The sequence below is a fragment of the Taurulus bubalis genome, assembly GCF_910589615.1.
Source record: "Taurulus bubalis genome assembly, chromosome: 3".
Lineage (NCBI taxonomy): Eukaryota > Metazoa > Chordata > Actinopteri > Perciformes > Cottidae > Taurulus > Taurulus bubalis.
Window position 1 is genome coordinate 17,567,047 of NC_136591.1, and position 18,386 is coordinate 17,585,432.

Here is an 18,386-nt window from a genome sequence, read left to right on the forward strand (position 1 = left end):
GTACCGTAGGTTTAGGTCCACTAAGAGCCAAAATGCCCTAACTTTCTTCCTGGACCTTGAATGCCTCTGGTTCTGCAACAGATGGAATCTGCTCAAGCAGATGCACCAATACATACCAAGCAAGTATATCGTTTCATCCAGAAGTAAGTCATATTTCAGTTTGTTGGCTGGAATGTGGTTGATATCTTGATATTTTGCTTTACAGAAATGTGCACCAATCATGTGTGACATCAAGCTAGGGATATCAAAATGTATATTTCCTTGGGGAGCTCTCTTGAGTCACTTTCGAGTCCTTTGAGTCATATTTATGGTTTATGTTAATATTTATGGTTGAATTGTTTGTGTTCTCCTCACTCACAAAGCCCTCCATAATCAGGCTTCCTCCTACCTCACCGACCTGCTCCACCACCACACTCCATCCCGTCAGCTCTGCTCCTCTGATGCCAACCTCCTATCCATCCACCGTAGTAGTGATGTGTCGGTCGCGAACGAAACGGCTCTGAGAGCCGGCTCTTTGACGTGAACGACAGGAGCCTCTCTCTCTCTCTCTCTCTCTCTCTCTCTCTCAATCTCTCTCTGTCTCTCTCTCTCTCTCTCTCTCTCTCTCTCTCTCTCTCAAGACGCATTTAATTGGTCAACATGTGTGGCGTCGTCTCTGTGCATGCGCTGAGCAGAGGGGGGAGGGGCGGGAGTTACACACACAGCACAGCACACTGCAAGCACACGACCAGGAGGGAGGGACCCACGCCTTTCTCATGTGATGCACGGAGACTGCATTGTAGCAACTCAACTTCAGTCCCCTCAGAGAAAAGCTTCTCCAAAACAGGGCAGATAATTGCGGAGAGAAGAAACGGGATCAGCCCCTCAAAGCTGAGGCACTTGGTCTTTCTCAATGTAAACCTTCAATGAAGGACAAAACCCTGGATGCTGATTTTTTTCTTTTTGTTTTACACATTTTTATTTATATTTTGTTGTGTGATTCTGTAAGCTTCTGTATGTTGTTTCACTTTAAATGTGTTAAGTATTAAAAAGCTCAAAGTTTAAAATAGTTAAAAGTTAGTTAAGTTAATTTGTAAATAGTTAAACGTTTGTTTTTGCACCTTCACATTTTTTTTGTATCACTCTGTAGAGTGTATAAATAAAAGTGTATTTATATAATACACATTTGATATAGTGCATGTTTTTTTTACATTAGTAATTCATATTGCGCATCATTTTACATTATTGTTGGTAATAAATTAATTTAAGCACCAAAAAATCTGAAGAGCCATTTGGGAGCCGAAAGAGCCGGCTCTTTTTAGTGAGCCGAGCCAAAAGAGCCGGTTCTCTAAAAAGAGCCGGCATTCCCATCACTACACCATAGGACCAAGCACCAGACATGGGGTGACAGAGCCTTCTCCATAGCTGCCCCCTCCCTCTGGAACTCTCTCCCCAAACTCATCCATGACTGCACCAGGGCTCTCAAGTGTCACGCATTGAGCGTGACTGTCACGCATTTCGGTCTTAAGTCACGCCCTCCCGCCACACATCGGATTTCTCACGCTTTCTCATAATGTATTATTATTATTATACACATGTAAAATGTACTTATATGCTCTTGTAAGGCTGTGCAGTTTTTTCTTTTACTATGTCACATCAGTGGCTCTGGTATAGATTCATGGGAGTACGAGGACTTGGAAAGTCATTTGGGGGCACTGGGGTTAAGAACGTATATGGGTTTCATTCCAGCCAGCTAATAACGAGCTGATTCACACTTTGGGACACCAAGTGAATGCTGTTGGCTGAAAGTAACTGGAAGAACAGGAATGCGCACACACACACACACACACACACACACACACACACACACACACACACAGACACACACACACACACACACACACACACACACACACACACACACACACACAGCCTCTGGATGTTGTTGTTCCTCAACTCAAGAGGGATTCAGCAGACGGCCTCCATAACTGCGAGCTGGCAAACAGAAGTAAAGTTTCCATCCAAACGCACATTTTAAAAGAACTTCCAGAAAATCAGAACATTTTTATCAGTTTCCATCCACTACTATTATGTGAATATTAAGAACCGTTAATGTCAGAAATGTGAAATTAAGTACATTTCATGCATCAAAGGGAGCTGGCGTCTCCTTTTGAACCCTGAAAAGTGAAGTTTGATATTTTACCTTTTTTCTTTATTTACTTTAACGCTCATGTCTCTCACAGCCATTTTGTGTTTGTATTGTAGCGACCCTGTTCAGGCACCTGTGGTGGGGAGGGGTCGGGCGGTGGCCTCTACGGACAATCACACGCTGGTTGGGAGGGTTGCGCCCTGTTATTGGTGGAGTAGGGGGGTAGGCAGGAGGTGTACCGGGGAAGTGACGGTGTGTGTGTGTTGTTGTTATGACGACTGTGAGCGAAGCAACGTGAGCTTGTTAGCTGTTGAGGGTTAGCAACTGTTAGCGAAGAGCCTTGTCAGCACTACTGTAAGTTCCTAGGAATAAACCTGCAAGTTAATGAAACCAAGGTCTGCGAGTTATACCTGTGGACGTTACAGTATTATGATCTTTATATTTAATAAGACCGGCAGAAGAACAATAGAAGACGTTCTGAGAGGTCAGACCCGGCGCCCTGGACGGACAAGCCTGTCAGTCACTTATCACACGTAAAAAAAAGAGCGCCGGCCGACAGGAGCTGTCACAGAATGTAATATGTAAACAGGACGCAAAACTAAGATTACCGTAACTCCTCGAATATTCATGCCATCGACGTAATTCCAACGGATCCATTACGGTAATGGTATAAAAAACGGCGGCGAGCTTGTCTGTGGGGGAGGGGTGGAAGAGAGCAGGGCAGAGCAGCAGCAGAGAGCAGGGAAGAGAGTTTGACTGGCTTTTCACTGCCTTTTGAATGGTGTTCTCTTTGGAAATAATATGTTGTGGTTGTAAATAATAGTATTAGTATAGTTTCTGAGAGTTCTGCCACTTGCTGGCCCACCTAAACTCCCCACTAAAGGCCACTTTTCTGTCCACACAAACACAAAGAAGGACAGTGGGAAAAGGACAGGTAGAAAGTCATTTTGGGGAGGAAACTCTGTACTAGCTGCCTCTAAAAGCCTGTCTGGATGTTTGAGGAGGGCAATAATGGGTTCTGCCTTCAGCTGGACCGGAACTGCTTCAGGGAGATAAACAAATCTCTAAAACGCCTGGACATGGACACATATAAAAGCCTATAACATGGACATTGAATGCTCTATGCAAACAAAACTGTTTGAGAAGATGTAAAATAGGTTACATTTCATTTCTGTAATCTCAAAAGCTTGAGATATGATATATGATACAAATTCAAATACATTTCTTAACCTTTTTACACAGTGTTTTAAGCCTTTATAACATATAATAATGACAAATACTTGCCAGATTTTTACATTTCTCCTGAAAAAAGGAGCAAAATCATTTTGATCAGACAGTCGATGCCCCACAAACGAAAGGCCAACCTGATTATGCTTTCAAGAAGGATTTAACAAAGAAGTTCAGGAGTGAATGGAGGACACTGTCCTACGCAGATTTCACTTGGCGGCCAACCGTCGTCTCCCGCTCTACTAATGGTGAGTTATCTGGTTTCATCCAGCTTGCTGGCCCTATGGACGAGGCTAAATGATTGGTTGTAGGCCTATGTGTTTGTTCTTTCTTGGAAAAACAAACAAACAAACATGTTCTGCAAAGCAATGTCTTCTTAATTTCTGTTGTAGGCTAGCTGTTGGTAGGCCCTTTTCGTCGTTGCTGCATGCTGCGCTCTGTTTCGGACAAACACCGGACAGTGTGTTGTTGTTGAGTGTGTTGTTATCGTTATTGTTGTTGTTAATGTTGTTGCTGGATGTGTTAGCCTAATCATTTTTAGACCTTTTCAGGCCTATATTTTTAAATGTCTTGTTGTGGCTGAATCTGCTATCTGCTGATCTTTCAATACACTATATTGTGGGACTTATGTGTTGCTTGATTGCTGTGTTAATTGATTGCCATAGATCTACGGTTCATGTCTAATTCTATTGGGTAAGCTACCTGCTCAGCTGGCCTATTTTATTAGCTTGTGAGATTCTAAATAATACCGTCTGTCACCTTTTTGTGCCGGAGTTTGATTATAGGCGAAAAGTTGAACTACTATGCTACTGTCGTGAGTTTAGCTTCAATACGTCTCTGATCACCTCCATTGAAGTCATTTTGTTGTACATCTTGTCTGAAAGATGCTATAAAATAACAGTTTATTATTATTATTAGTTTATGCTTTTACTATTTTCCCTATAACCTCTTATCAAAATAGATTATTTTAGTATGAGTCCTTTATGGAACTATGGGTACATAATGAGTTTATAGGGAACTGCTTATTTCCTTTGTATATATGTAGCTTAGATGTATTAGTTTGCATATTTGTATTTTCTTACTAGGTGATGACTGATAATCTGCAGTAGAATATCATTGAAACATTAATTTATTAAGGTTATTTATCTGGAGGCCTTTATGGAGTCCTTGAAGAAGCTATGTGTTCTGTAAATAAATACTAGTATTTTACATTATAATCTGCTTCTTACTTTTTGAGCCTGTTGCATGGCTGAAACTTTAATATATTATCACTGTATGTCTAATATATCTTTTGCCACATTTTGCAGGCTTACATAATCATTTATTCCTTCTAACAGGACTCACTAATTGGTTTAGACTCAACTGCGACTCTTGTGAATTATCTGCTCTCCTTTCACTTTGTCGGGTTCAGTTTTTGACGATCGGCCTTCAGCCTCACGTGAAGATGTCCTTCTCAAGATTCAACATCTAAATGAGATGCGTCAGCTAACACAGTGTGTTGTGTTCAAGATTTAAGGAATAAAATAAGGCATGAATGAGATATGAGACGATAAATATCAGTTATATGAATATATTAAAACAAAATCTAAGAAATAAGAAATACTGGTAGCACTTTATAATAACTACACACTATTTAGCATTAGTAAAGCATGAGTAAACACTCACTAGATAAGGTCACAGAACATACTTAACTAACACTGAACTACTGAATTAATCATGCATTGCAGTAATAAAGCACATGTTAACATAGTCCCTAACCATTAGTGCATATCTAAATCATTATATGTATGAATAAATGCATGAATAAATGACATTTAAATCATTTTTTTATCATTTACTAACACTTTATAAATGTTCTTATTAATCATCTATAAATCCTTAATACTTACTTTACAAATGGGGAATCCATCATTTATAAAGTATGAAAACCCAATCATGAAACACATAATAGTCAAGCTTATTAACCAAGAATAAAACATGTATAACTGTGTTTATGAATTGCATACTAATGAGTTACTAATGAGTGTTCATGTTGGAACAATGCTTTATAAATGATGAATTAAGTGTTGACTCATGCTTTACTAATGCTAAATAGTGTGTAGTTATTATAAAGTGCTACCAAAATAATAATAATAATAATAATAAAGAAACAAACCAACTTTAGCAGCAGAACAAGTCCAGTGAAGGTGCAGCATGTGTGTATGTGTGTGTGTTGTGGTTTTTCACGTGTGTTTCTGCAATATTTATGCTTTGTTTGCATTACAAGGTGCATGAACACAGTTCCTTTCTCTCATTCTATTCCTCTTGACGAGATGCTACAGCCTGATGTTTACCTGCATGGCAACAACATATGGCCAGAAGCAGCCAATTACGCGGCAGTATATGGTGCAGAGTTTTTCTCCTGTTTGTAGTTATTGTTGTGACTGACAGTAAAACATTTTTTAAGCTGTGTGTTTGTGTTTGTGGGGTCGCAACGACCTTCAAACCAGATCATATTTCATATCTCACCGTTACCTGAAGCAGCCGCTTGCCTTTATGAGCCTTGTTATTAACTCCTATTCCTTCGTGATGACTCATCTGATGCTGCAGTGGATTATCTTCTGTACCATCTAATGGAATCACTTGATGATGGAGCGCCTGCAGCTCGGCGGGTAGCCGGTTGACCTTGTGAACCCTCTTTCCCCATCTTCACGACACGAACGTCAGGATTCATGTGGGATCTGCTGCTCACGAACCTCTGCCTGCTCATGGAGGAAGTCGCGTGTGAATTAATTTGCAATCCGTGTCAAATTTGGATTAAATGCACTGATTCATATACATATTGAATTCCTCTGGGCTTCTCATTATTTCTGCAAAATTCAGATTCAAGTGTAAATATGCGTTGGAGAATTAAAAGACAACATCAGCGTGGATGTTTTAAAGCCGTCACCATAGCCGAGTGGTAATGACTTCTCTGACAGTGGCCTGTTTAACATATGCATGTGCAGATAATGACGCTCTCTGGTGGTTCTTTTCCTCTCCATGTCCTTCCTAGAAAATCACTGCAGTTAAAGCCGAGCTGTTTGTCTGCCGGCAGGTAACAAGCTCCTCTCTTTGCAAACAAGTGAAGCACGAAGGGAGAACCAGAAGAAACGGAGCTCTGCAATGCAGAAGCAGCACCTGGAGTCCTGAATGTGTGAACCGTGCTGGAGCTCACTGCCTTGCTCAAGGACACGTTGGCGTCAGTATGAGTGAACAAAGTGAAGTTATTCAGGGATGGATAGAACAACCGCATGTCTTCCTGCACAATAAAAATACGAGATGCCGATGACTCCAGCTGGAGTAATGAGATTATCTCTCAGCAGATATAATCAATGCTTTTATAATAACACTGCATCTTTTAATTTAAAGTTTTGGGATTTTGCAGAACATGTACTGTTGTGGTTCCCCCTCATCCAAGGTTTTCTATCAGCTGTTTGCAGCTAAAGAGACAGATGTTTTTCAGGAAGTAGTGGAGACCAAACCAGAGATAAAACAGTCCAGTTTAGTCATGAACCAAAGTATTGGAGAACTTAATTAACCAAATTCACCAAAGTCAGTAGGATTCATCCTGTGGACGTCACGAATGTCTGTCCAAGCCTTCATAGCAATCTGTCAAATTGTGGAGGTATTTCCGTCCGGCCCAAAGAGGCACGGCTCTGGTTAAGTTACATTAATCATTGTCAAGACAACATGCACAAAGGCATATATTTTGCGCTCATATTGTTCAGCTTTTCTCTCTCTTTCCTCGCAGGTATTTATGAGCAATTTAACACCAGTTTGCAAACACCAGATTAAATACCACCGGGGACGACGCCGGACAGGATTTAGATTGTTTGAAATTACGTAGAGCGGAAATTCAAGTCTCTCTGCAGGCTCTCTGAAGTACGGAGGGAAGAAAGAGAAATCCCAGCACATTATATCATTCTGCAGATCATTTCCTAGTAAATGAGAGAATCCTGACAAAACATCTCCCCATTATGCAGCAGACCCTGAAGAAACCTATCAAGGACCCCCTGGGGAGGGCCCCAGACTCCACTATGTGGACCACTTTCTCTTCTTCCTCAAGTCACTGCCTCCATTAAAAAAAAAAAGATAAAAGAAAACTTCTGAAGCAGCTTCTGTCTTTGAAAGAGAGTCTGTTTTTAAGTCTGTGGAGTTGTGAACTGGATCATACTGTCATGGGAGCTCCGTCTCCGGGTCCGGTCCACTGTGTGGCTGCAAGTCCTCTTCAGTCCACTGATGACGGATGTCCCAGCTAACTGGGTCAGTTACTAGGTGATTATAAATAAATACCTTTACAGTACATGGGATGTATTCTGAGCTCAAAGGCGAGCGGGCCAGTGGATCGATACCGGACTCCGCGTTCCAGCTGGCTGGCTTCCAGTTGTTCAGAGCGGACCGCGACACGGCGCTCTCCGGCAAAACAAAGGGTGGAGGAATCTGCTTATACTCCAACAACGGCTGGTGCAACGACATAACGGTGATTCTACAGCACTGTTCGCCAGACCTGGAATCCCTCATCATCCACTGAAAAACTCTTCTACTCCCCACGTGAGTTCGCTTCATTCATCCTGGCCGGTGTTTACACGTCACCACAGGGTAACGTGCAGGACGCACAGCGGACATTTGCCGAACAGATACGGTGTGTGGAGCGGACCTACCCGGACTCTTTAGTTATTGTCCTTGGGGACTTTAACAAAGGAAACCTCAGCCATGAACTCCCTAAATACAGACAGTTTCTTAAATGCCCTACTAGAGATAAGAGCATTCTGGAGCACTGCTACACCACAATCAGTGGGGCTTATCACGCCGTTCCTCGTGCTGCTCTGGGAAACTCCGACCACGCCATGGTTCACCTGATTCCCTCATACAGGCAGAAACTAAAGCTCTGCAAACCTGTGGTGAGGAAGTTCAAGAAGTGGACCAGTGAGGCTCTGGAGGATCTTCGGGCGTGCTTGGACTGTACAGACTGGGATGCCTTCAGGACTGCTACTAACAGCCTGGATGAGTTCACAGAGGCGGTAACTTCCTACATCAGCTTCTGTGAGAACAACTGTGTTCCAACCAGCTCCAGGGTGAGTTATAACAACGACAAACCCTGGTTCACAATGTAACTCAGAAAGCTAAGACTGCAAAAGGACCAGGCATTTAGGAGTGGGGACAAGGACTTGTACACAGGTTTAGCAAGGCGGTGAGAGATGCTAAACAACTGTACTCTGAGAAACTGCAACAACAGCTCTCAGCAAGTGACTCTGCTTCTGTCTGGAGAGGGCTCAGACAGATTACCAGATACAAGCCAAAAAAAAACAGTCCATGAATGAACTCCGCCTGGCAGACGAGCTGAACGAGTTCTACTGTAGATTTGAAAGTCAATGGAGCAGTCCTGACACCATCCCCCACATGCCTATCAACCAGCCACAGACCATCAGCCCCCCCTCCCCCAGCCCAGCAGGGGCCCATGCCTCTCGGACCATCAGCACTGGTTCCCCCGCTGCGCTCTTTCCCCTCTGCTCTTCTCGCTGTGCACAAACAGCTGCACCTCCGGTCACCAGTGGTAATGGAAGATTTTCCCTGTATCAGATCTGTTAAAAAGGAAAGAAGTCTCTGAATCAAAGTTGTCTTAAGTCCGTTTATTCCTGCAGGAAGGAAAAGTCTGTGACGGCTACTGGCGCGGCCTGTAACACAGAATTCTCAATGGCGCAACCGTTATCACCCTTTTTATAACACCATGAGGTCTCCGCCTCTAAGCCTCCCAATGAAGGCCCCTAGAGTAGCAGAGTCTGTTAGAAAAACATGGACACCCACTGTCCCCTCCAAACATTCCATTTGTCCTGAGAATCAACACCTTATCTGTTTACGACCCTCCCTCTCTACCAGTGCAGGAAGATCAACACCCCTTTGATCCCAGTACATCTGTTTTCTCCCTCTATTTGGTACTCCATCTCAGAGGATCATTTAAGGTTCAATTTAGACTCTCTTATCCTCACAATATTACCACACTATATTTTACCATTACATTCCACTCTTTTGATTACAAAATAATCACACATTATGAAAAAATATAGTATGCACATCATATTACAGAACCCTATAAGGTACAACTTCATTCATGGTTTAACATACTTAAAAAAACAGTTTCAAAGAGAGGTGTTACATTTGGTGTTTAGCAATCATACATAAAACCCTTTGTTTTACGCAGGAGCTTCGTCGTCAGAGGATGAGACGTCGTACATGTCTTTAGAGTCGTCGTATTAGTCAATCGTGTCTCGTACGTCATTGGAGTCTGAGAGTTGCGTATATTGTATATCTGTATGGAAATGAGCTGTGACACGCAACGTTTCACAAGGGGAATAACACAGCATGTACAAACACAAATACACAGTAAAATCAGCCCACACGGAACAATTCCTTTTACTTCAAACAAACCACCTGATGGAGGAACGTATTGCGGAAAACTATGTGTAGTGTGAATTAAGTATTTATATGTGGAGTTAAGTAAACTTGCATTGGCAAGTTTCAGTGACACTAGATATTTGCTAATATTGAACAGAGCATGACTACATGCCACATTATGGGTTCATATTGCACCCATGAAGTGATGCGTTTAAGTTGTCGGACTACCTGTGTCTGTGCGGTCAGCTGAGTTTTACCTGTTCCCACTACATCAATGTAAAACGCGCCGCATGGATCAGTATCCTCTACATAAGCACACACAATATCATAATCACTGTCAGATATCTTAGCATCCCTTAACGTAAACAAAACTACTGGGGAAGATGAATTTACTTTTACTAAAGAGATACGTTCAGTTAACCCTGTGGTATCCTGCGGAACCCTGTAGCCCCAATTATTATGTCCCGTCTGCCACACATAGTACCAAGAGATACACTGTGGACCCAGTGGTGACTGCATAACAGACATAAATCAGAGCCCATCTCAAAACTTCAGGTCCCTTTGGACATGCAAAATGTTTACAGGGGTCTAAAGACACGGTGGAGGTGGTCTTTATTCGTACAGTTATGTTTAGTTTGGTTATTGTTAAAGATTGAGGTCACTCCTGAGTTCTGGTCAGAGTATCGTGTAGTGGAGTTAGTGACACGGTCATCTTTTACAAGTCGGTCAGTCAGTGTCAGTCGAGTTGGGAAGTCTGTATTCATGTTGGACATGTACTAAAGCAAAACTCAAAATTACTGCACATACTACAATAAACATTAAACATATACTCAGCCGTGTGACGCAAACGCGACGGAAATGATTCCACGGTCAATTCATTTCAGGCATTATGATGAGATGATGAAACAGTCAACCAACTGGTTTGTGTAAACAGTTCTGTTCAACTTTCTTCTTATCAGTTGCTTAGCTACTTGTGGGCGAACACGATGCCAGTATCACGGGGTGCAGGGATGAGACGCACCAGCACGGAGCCACAGCGGCCAATCACCATGCAGGGCACGGTGTGGGGCTTGCAGATCTTGCCCAGCGTGGCAGCCTCACGGATACCACGGGTAAGGCCATCGTAGATTAGTGTGGTCTTGAGCACTTAACCCACATGACCATTGTAGTTGCCAAATGGCAATAAAGGCCTTGAACCTGGTGCGCTGACCAGCCCTGGTCTGCTCCTTGGTCCCTCTTTGGCAACTGACAGCTGTCAGCTGCTTTGGCAGCTGAGTTGGTGACACAGAACTGTTCAAGTCCGTCACTCGGTGTCGGTTGGTTCAGCTGGAGCTGGGACGTGTTTGAAGTGTGTTGCGTGTATCCAGATGGCTCGTATGTCACTCTTACCTGTCTTAAAAACTTGAGAGCCCTGTGTATTGTCTTTTAGGGAGGACGTTCCCTCAGACTTTCCACACCCATGTGGACTGCAAAAAGGATTTTGAATGGACTCAAATCGCTGCATGTTGGTCTTCTCCTCCTGATGTGCATCAAAGCAGTGCGCTGAGCCTTGGGGGAGAGCTGTGTCTTCACAACACTTAGCAAATTTACATAACAACACCTTTTGTTATCAGGGATGGTCGTTAGTTTCACAGTTGCAGTGGTCTATCATATGATGTGTAAAGCAAAAGGACACAACTGGATTGAAAAACAGAACTGTCCTTTTCTGTTTGACTTAATTCATCTATTAAAATCTAAGCAGTAGATTTAGAGGCAAGAGGAACCTCAACTCACTCAGACCATATGTCTGCTATACTTAACAATACTTTTAGTTTTATGTTCAAACTGTGGAACCTGTTGAGAAAATCTTTAGTGAATCAATTTGTTATCCATTAGACAACCATTCCACCCCATTGTCGCAAGGTCTTCTAACCATGCCACAATCAAACACAGTGAAGAAAAAAAAAATATTTAGGGAGACAAGGTCTACCACCAGATCCGAGAAATCTAAAACGACCAATTCAGCTGCCTGTGCAGAGAAATGGTGAGAAAAAGAATCATATACAAAAGTGGCACAATCTGAATCAACAACAAAACAATATGATCCTCCCTTGTGTGGATGGATCACGTGATTTGGACTCGTCAACCTAGGGAATAAAATCAAAGGTTTAGACAAATGAATACGAGAGAGGTTCGGACGAGGAGTTCACAGAACTTGGAGTTCTGCAAAACAGTTCCGCCATCCTCAGGTTCTGGCTTCTGGAAAAAGAAATTTATGGTTTAAAACATTGCAGCGTTTAACTGTGACAGTCGCATGTCAAAGAGACACGTGTGATAACGCAGGTAACGTGAGTAACAGAGTAACGCAGGTAACAGTGAGACGATTTCTGTTCGAGGAGAATTAACGAAACCGAATGTGGAACCAGTAAAGATAGTGGAGCATAACCCACTATATCGCGAGAGGCCGTGAAAGCTGTCTCTACAGCTGCCATTGCGCGGAGAAACTGTAGTAAACCTGCAACGACAGGATTGAGTTTTGCGGAGAAATATGCAACTGGTCGCAATTTATTGCCATGTGATTGTAAACGAACCGAGTCAAACAGCTAGAGCGTTCATCAACCGATTGGATGAACAGTTTGTGTGAAGATCAGGCAGGCCCAGAGCGGGCGGAGTCTGTAAGGCGCATTTCATGACAGAAAGCTTCTGAGGCTGCAGGGAGCCACTGAATTTTGTCATGAGCAACAAGATATTTATAGTGTATTAATGCGGACAGAGGTTGTTCAAGCTGAGAGTAATTTGGAATAAATGAACAAGAGTAAGAACACATGCCCAAAATGACATAATTTGTTTCTGTGTTTGAGGTTTTGGAAGCGTCACAATTGAGGCAATGCGTTTAAACAAGAGTGTTTTGCCTTTACTGGAAATATCGTGACCTAGGAAATGGACATTTTTATGAAACAAACTGTAGTTTAGACAGGCTGGCTTAATGTCCCTCTGCTGCCATGTGTCTTACAGGGGTCACTGTATCCGTCTCCCACTGTTTTTGTGAGAGAGAGGCAATCAAAGGAGAATCAACATAATGTCACCCAGGAAGTGCCTTGAGTCAACACAAGAGGCTCCAAGCCATCACTAAGGGGCCTCTTTATAGAGTGCCGTTGGCTCCCAGCCCTGATAAGGCGAGCAGATGCATATCGTCTACTGTCAAAACTAAAGCAAATCAAATTTACAAAAACATGTTGCATCTAGTGATACTTGAGATTAAAAAAATGATGGTGTACGGATTTGGAATCCGTAATTTACAGATGGACTTCTGCATTAATTTACTGGACAAACCTCCACTCTTTTGGTGCTCCTCTATCTCTGATCTTCCTCAACGGGAAAATGTAAGTACAGACAGGTTGAGCTATTGCAGGGGATAAGGTTCAATTTAGACTCTCTTATCCTCAAAATATTACCACACTATATTTTACCATTACACAGTCCGTGGATGACACCACCCTCATTGGACTCATCTCTGGTGGGGACGAGTCCGCCTACAGGTGGGAGACTGACCACCTGGTGACCTGGTGCAGTCAAAACAACCTGGAGCTCAACGCTCTGAAGACAGTGGAGATGGTTATGGACTACAGGAAGAACGCAGGCCCACCCGCCCCTCTCACCCTGTGTGACTGCCCCGTCGACGCTGTGGAGTCCTTCCGTTTCCTGGGCTCCATCATTTCCCAGGACCTCAAGTGGGAGCTGAACATCAGTTCCATCACAAAGAAGGCTCAGCAGAGGATGTTCTTCCTGAGGCAGCTGAAGAAATTCAACCTGCCAAAGACAATGATGGTGCACTTCTACACTGCCATTGTTGAGTCCATCCACTGCTCTTCCTTCACCGTCTGGCACACCGCAGCCACTGCCAAAGACAAGGCCAGGCTTCAGCGCATCATCCGCTCTGCTGAGAGGGTGATTGGCTGCAATCTGCCGTCCCTCCAGGGTTTATTTTTACTTGTATCTTCATTTTTATTTTTAACTTTAATTTGTATTCCCTGGAGATCCAACTGTAAATATTCAATACTCCCAATTGTAAATATCCATGCTGTGGTGTTTTTCCCGACACATGCTCCCTCTTTATTGCACTCCGTATCATGTTTATCGTCAAATGGTTATTTTGTTAAATGTTTTGCACCTCCCGCTGGACAAATTCCTTGTATGTGTAAACTTACTTGGCAATATATGGTTCTGATTCTGATTCTGATTCTGATGTGAAGCACTTTGAATCGCCTTGTTGTTGAAATGTGCTACAAATAAACTTGCCTGGCCTTTGTTGTATATTCCTAACTTGGAGTTGTTGTCTAAACCTAACTGTTGGTTTTGTTGCAGTTCCCTCGGCCATGTCGATGTGTACTTATATATATATATATATATATATATATATATATATATATATATATATATATGATGGTAGAAAAGTTCGGACTGATCTACTGAAGAATAAAGATTAAAGCCTGTTTTTTACTATATGGATCAAAAAGAAGCCACATATCTATTTTTAATGTCACACCTTCAGATCCTGTTCCTCACCTTCGTTGTCCGTCCTCTCCTGTAATATCTCCCTCTCCCTCTCTCTCTCAATCTCTCTCCATCTCTCTCTCTCTCTCTCTGAGTGGAAGGAGTGCTGAGAGCACGGAGTGTGGTTTGAGAGCGATACAAGCGTTTTTTCAGGTTTTTGTTCACTGAGTAATGTTTTGTATGAGAGTGTTTTGTGGTGTGGAGGGTTCACAGGGTTGTTTTGTGTAGTTTAGCGGGTTGTCAAGTCTTTTTTTGTGTTTACCCCATGTTCGAGCGGCGAGTGCTGCTCGGCGTGCGGCTCGGCGTGCGGCTCGGCGTGCGGCTCTAGCATGGAGCAGCTACACAAGCTGACCAGGAAGCACGGCGTTAAGATAGCGCCGTGCTTCCTGTGCTCAGTAGAAGACTGCAGCCTGGCAGTGGGGAAGCTAGTGGGCCACAGCAGTGTGAAATCCGCGGCTAGGGTCAACAAAGCTGTGGTCATCTTTTTAGAGAGCATACCGGCAGTAAGGGTCGTAGCTTCAAACGTCCCACCGTTTATTATGGATGAGGTGATAACGGGAGAACTATCCAGACACGGGAGAGTCGTCTCTCAGGTGAAGAAACTGTCCTCAGGGTGTAAATCTCCGCTCTTAAAGCACATGGTGTCTCATAGGAGGCAGCTCTGATCCTCAACAACAGGAATGAAGAGCTGAACCTCGTGTTCAAACTGAGAGTGAGACTCTGTAAAGAGGTCCCTACTCTACCAGGTGATGGGCAGGTGGTGGAGGGCAGGCTGCTTGTGTCACTTTTTAAGGCATGGAACTGCTGTGAGTGGAAGAGACCAGGACCCACATGCTCCCTACACTGCTGCTTCAGACCGCTGGTGTATGGAGCCAGGTTGGACATCCAGGACAACACAACACCAGGTCTGACCGGCATGCTTTGCTCTTCCGGAGCCACCACCTCACCATCACTGCTGGATGTAGCCGGTCCTGGTCTGGGAGACGCATCTGCAGTGGCTTCTCGGCTCGGGCTGGAATCCATCCGGCAGAGCACGAGGATCCTGAATAGATGGGCGGGGAGACTGACAGAGGACGTGGTCGAGATGCTGCAGGAGTACGAAAGAGGAGAGGAAGCTCCTGACTCTACAGATCAATTTTGCGGATCAGGATGTATGCCGAAGCTGAATGGGGCCCCAGGGCCACTATTAAAGGAGACAGAGTGCAGACTCTTGGACCTCCAACCGGTGGAAGGGAAAACAAACACAAAATGTGTAAAAGTGCACAACAACATGTTTGTGTTTTTGTTTGTTTGTTGATTTGCTTAAGTTTGTCATAACTAAGATGTTCGTTTTGTTTTAAGTAAAATAAAGGTTTTCTAAAAATACAAAATAAATCTCTCTCTCTTCTCTCTCTCTCTCTCTCTCTCTCTCTCTTTCTCTCTCTCTCTCTCTCTCTCTCTTTCTCTCTCTCTCTCTCTGTTTCCATTTCCGGGTACGGGAGGAGTGCGGAGGTTTGAAATAGTGAATTTTCTTTTTCCTGGTCCGTTTTATCAGGGGTTTTTTTTAACGGTTTGACCGCCTGCCTTATGTGCAGGTGGTCGGGCTGTTGCTGCTGTTTTTTGTGAGCGAGTGGTTTTTTTCCGAGGTGTTCTCGGAGGAATGGCGTCCTCCGAGACGCCGCCTCCCTCTCTCCGGCAAGGAGTGAGGATCGTCCTGCCGCGGAGCAGCGTGGCCGTGGAGGAGGTGCTGCTGGCTGTGGGGGAGCAGGTCGGCCATTAGAACCTGTGCTACGCGTCCCGCATGAACGGAGCAGTGATGGCGTTCCTGAAGGACGATCCCCTCGTGCGCCAGCTGGTCGGGAGTGGCGTGACCATCAGAGGCGTGGTGGTGCAGGTGTCCCCGCTGTTGGCCCCCTCCGCGCGGATCACCGTGTCCGGGGTGCCGCCGTTCATCCTGAACGAGGCGATAATGGAGGAACTACAGAAGTTTGGAAGGTTTGCCAGTAGGCTGAAGGCTGTAAATTTGGGATGCAGGGATCAAAAGCTAAGGCACGACCAGTCTCTGAGGAGGCAGGTGTTCATGTTCCTGAGCTCGCCTGCTCAGAGCCTGGACGTGTCCTTCAGGGTGAGGCACGGAGAGGCCGCCTAGGTGCTGTACGCCAGCTCGGACCAGCTGCGCTGCTTCCAGTGTGGCGAGGTGGGACACAGGCTGGACCCCCAGCTGGACCCCAGGCTGAGCCTACGGCTTGCAGCTCTTCCGGCGTGGCTGCTGGGGTCACTGACTCCAAAATGGAGGACAAGGAGCAGCAGAACAAAGCGGAGGAGCAGCAGGGTTTGGCTCTCAGGATGCTCTTGAGGTCGACATGGAGGAAGAGGCCTCCACGAGTCTTGGGGAGCTCACTGGGGAGCACAGAGGCAGAGCAGGGGGTCGCCAGCAGCCAGGTGTCGGGTAGAGGTGACCTGGAAGAGAACTCGGGTCCACTAGTCGCTGATGGGACCGGGGTAGGACAATCCACAGATATTTATGAGTTAGAGGAGTGTGGTACTGTTCAATGTTACTCATAACAGTTGATTGACATGTATGTGTAACCAATAGGATGCTCTATGTTGGTAGGCTGTGGACCAATAAGATCTAGGAGTAGAGAAGCGCGCGCGGTTTAACATGCGCAAACAGGAGGCAAATGAAACAGTTGACGTTTTTGTAACTGCCTTACATGCATTGGCAGAGCACTGCAATTATGGGACATTGCATGACGAGCTAATCAGAGATAGGATTGTAGTGGGACTGGCTGATGCAAAGCTCTCCGAACGCATGCAGATGGAGAAGGATAAACCTGGAAAAAGCCATTAACATCAATCAGCAAGACAATCAGAGGAGATAAAAAAAGCAACAGTGATGCCAATAGTGTAGTGCAGATGGATGCAGCCACTGTGGACAGAGTGTTCGAAGGCAGGAAGCAAAAAGAGAAGCCCAAGTTTAACAAGTACAAAAGTGATGGAGCAAAGCCACACTTCGGCAGCCAGAGTAAACATCCACATAGTTTCCAGTGCTACAAATGTGGTGGCTCACCTCACCCTAGACATGAGTGCCCTGCCAACGATGCAAAATGTCATTCATGTGGGAAAAAAGGTCACTTTCAGCGTCGTGCAGGGGAAAATGTGGACAGTATTGAGACAGAGGAGGAGGAAGAAAGTTTCTTCCTGGGTTCTGTGACGTCCGACAAAGCTGCATGGACCGCAAACATAAGAATAATGAACACCACAATCAGGTTCAAACTCGACACCGGAGCGGATGTCACTGCTGTGTCACAGACTGATATGAACCGCATATTTTCCGGTATGCAGCAGCCTGATCTCCAGAAAGCAGAGAGACCTTTGCTTGGTCCGGGACGGATGCCGCTGGATGTGTCAGGGTTCGCCAGTATGCAGCTGAGTAGTGGAGTCAAACAGACCATGCAGAAGGTTTATGTGGTCAAAAATCTGAGTACGCCCTTGCTTGGATTTCCAGCCATTACAGCCCTTGGCCTGCTCAAACGTGTTGACGGCATAGATTTGGACACTCTCAAGTCGACGTACCCTAGACTGTGCGGTGGGCTAGGTGAGGTGAAACGGGCATATCACATAAAACTTAAACCTAATGCTGTGCCTTTTTCTGTGAAAAGTACATTCTGCCGTCTGTGGATCAGTCCCTTTGAATGCTAGCCGGAGCAAAGGTGTTCAGTAAATTGGATGCTAACATGGGGTTCTGGCAGATCCCCTTAGCCGAAGAGTCAGTCATGTACACCACATTCATAACATTTCAGTGATACCGTTAAGGTTATTAGGTCTGTGAGCAGTTTAAAGAAAACTATGAGGCCTGACCTTTTAGGCAGGAGGAAGGGCTAACGCCTCAAGAAACTTGTCACCGATCGCTTCTCTGCCTTTTGGCTAAAATCAAGTGTGAAGAAACTTCACAGGAGGAAGAAGCGAGTAGAACTGGTAAAACTGAAAAAAGGACAACGAGGAAGTAAATGGGCAGGATTCTTATTGTGTTTCCTTCTGCATGTTGCTTCTGGACTGGTCCTTTCCTCTGACGCCATGCAGGTCTAGAGGTGGATTACACGGA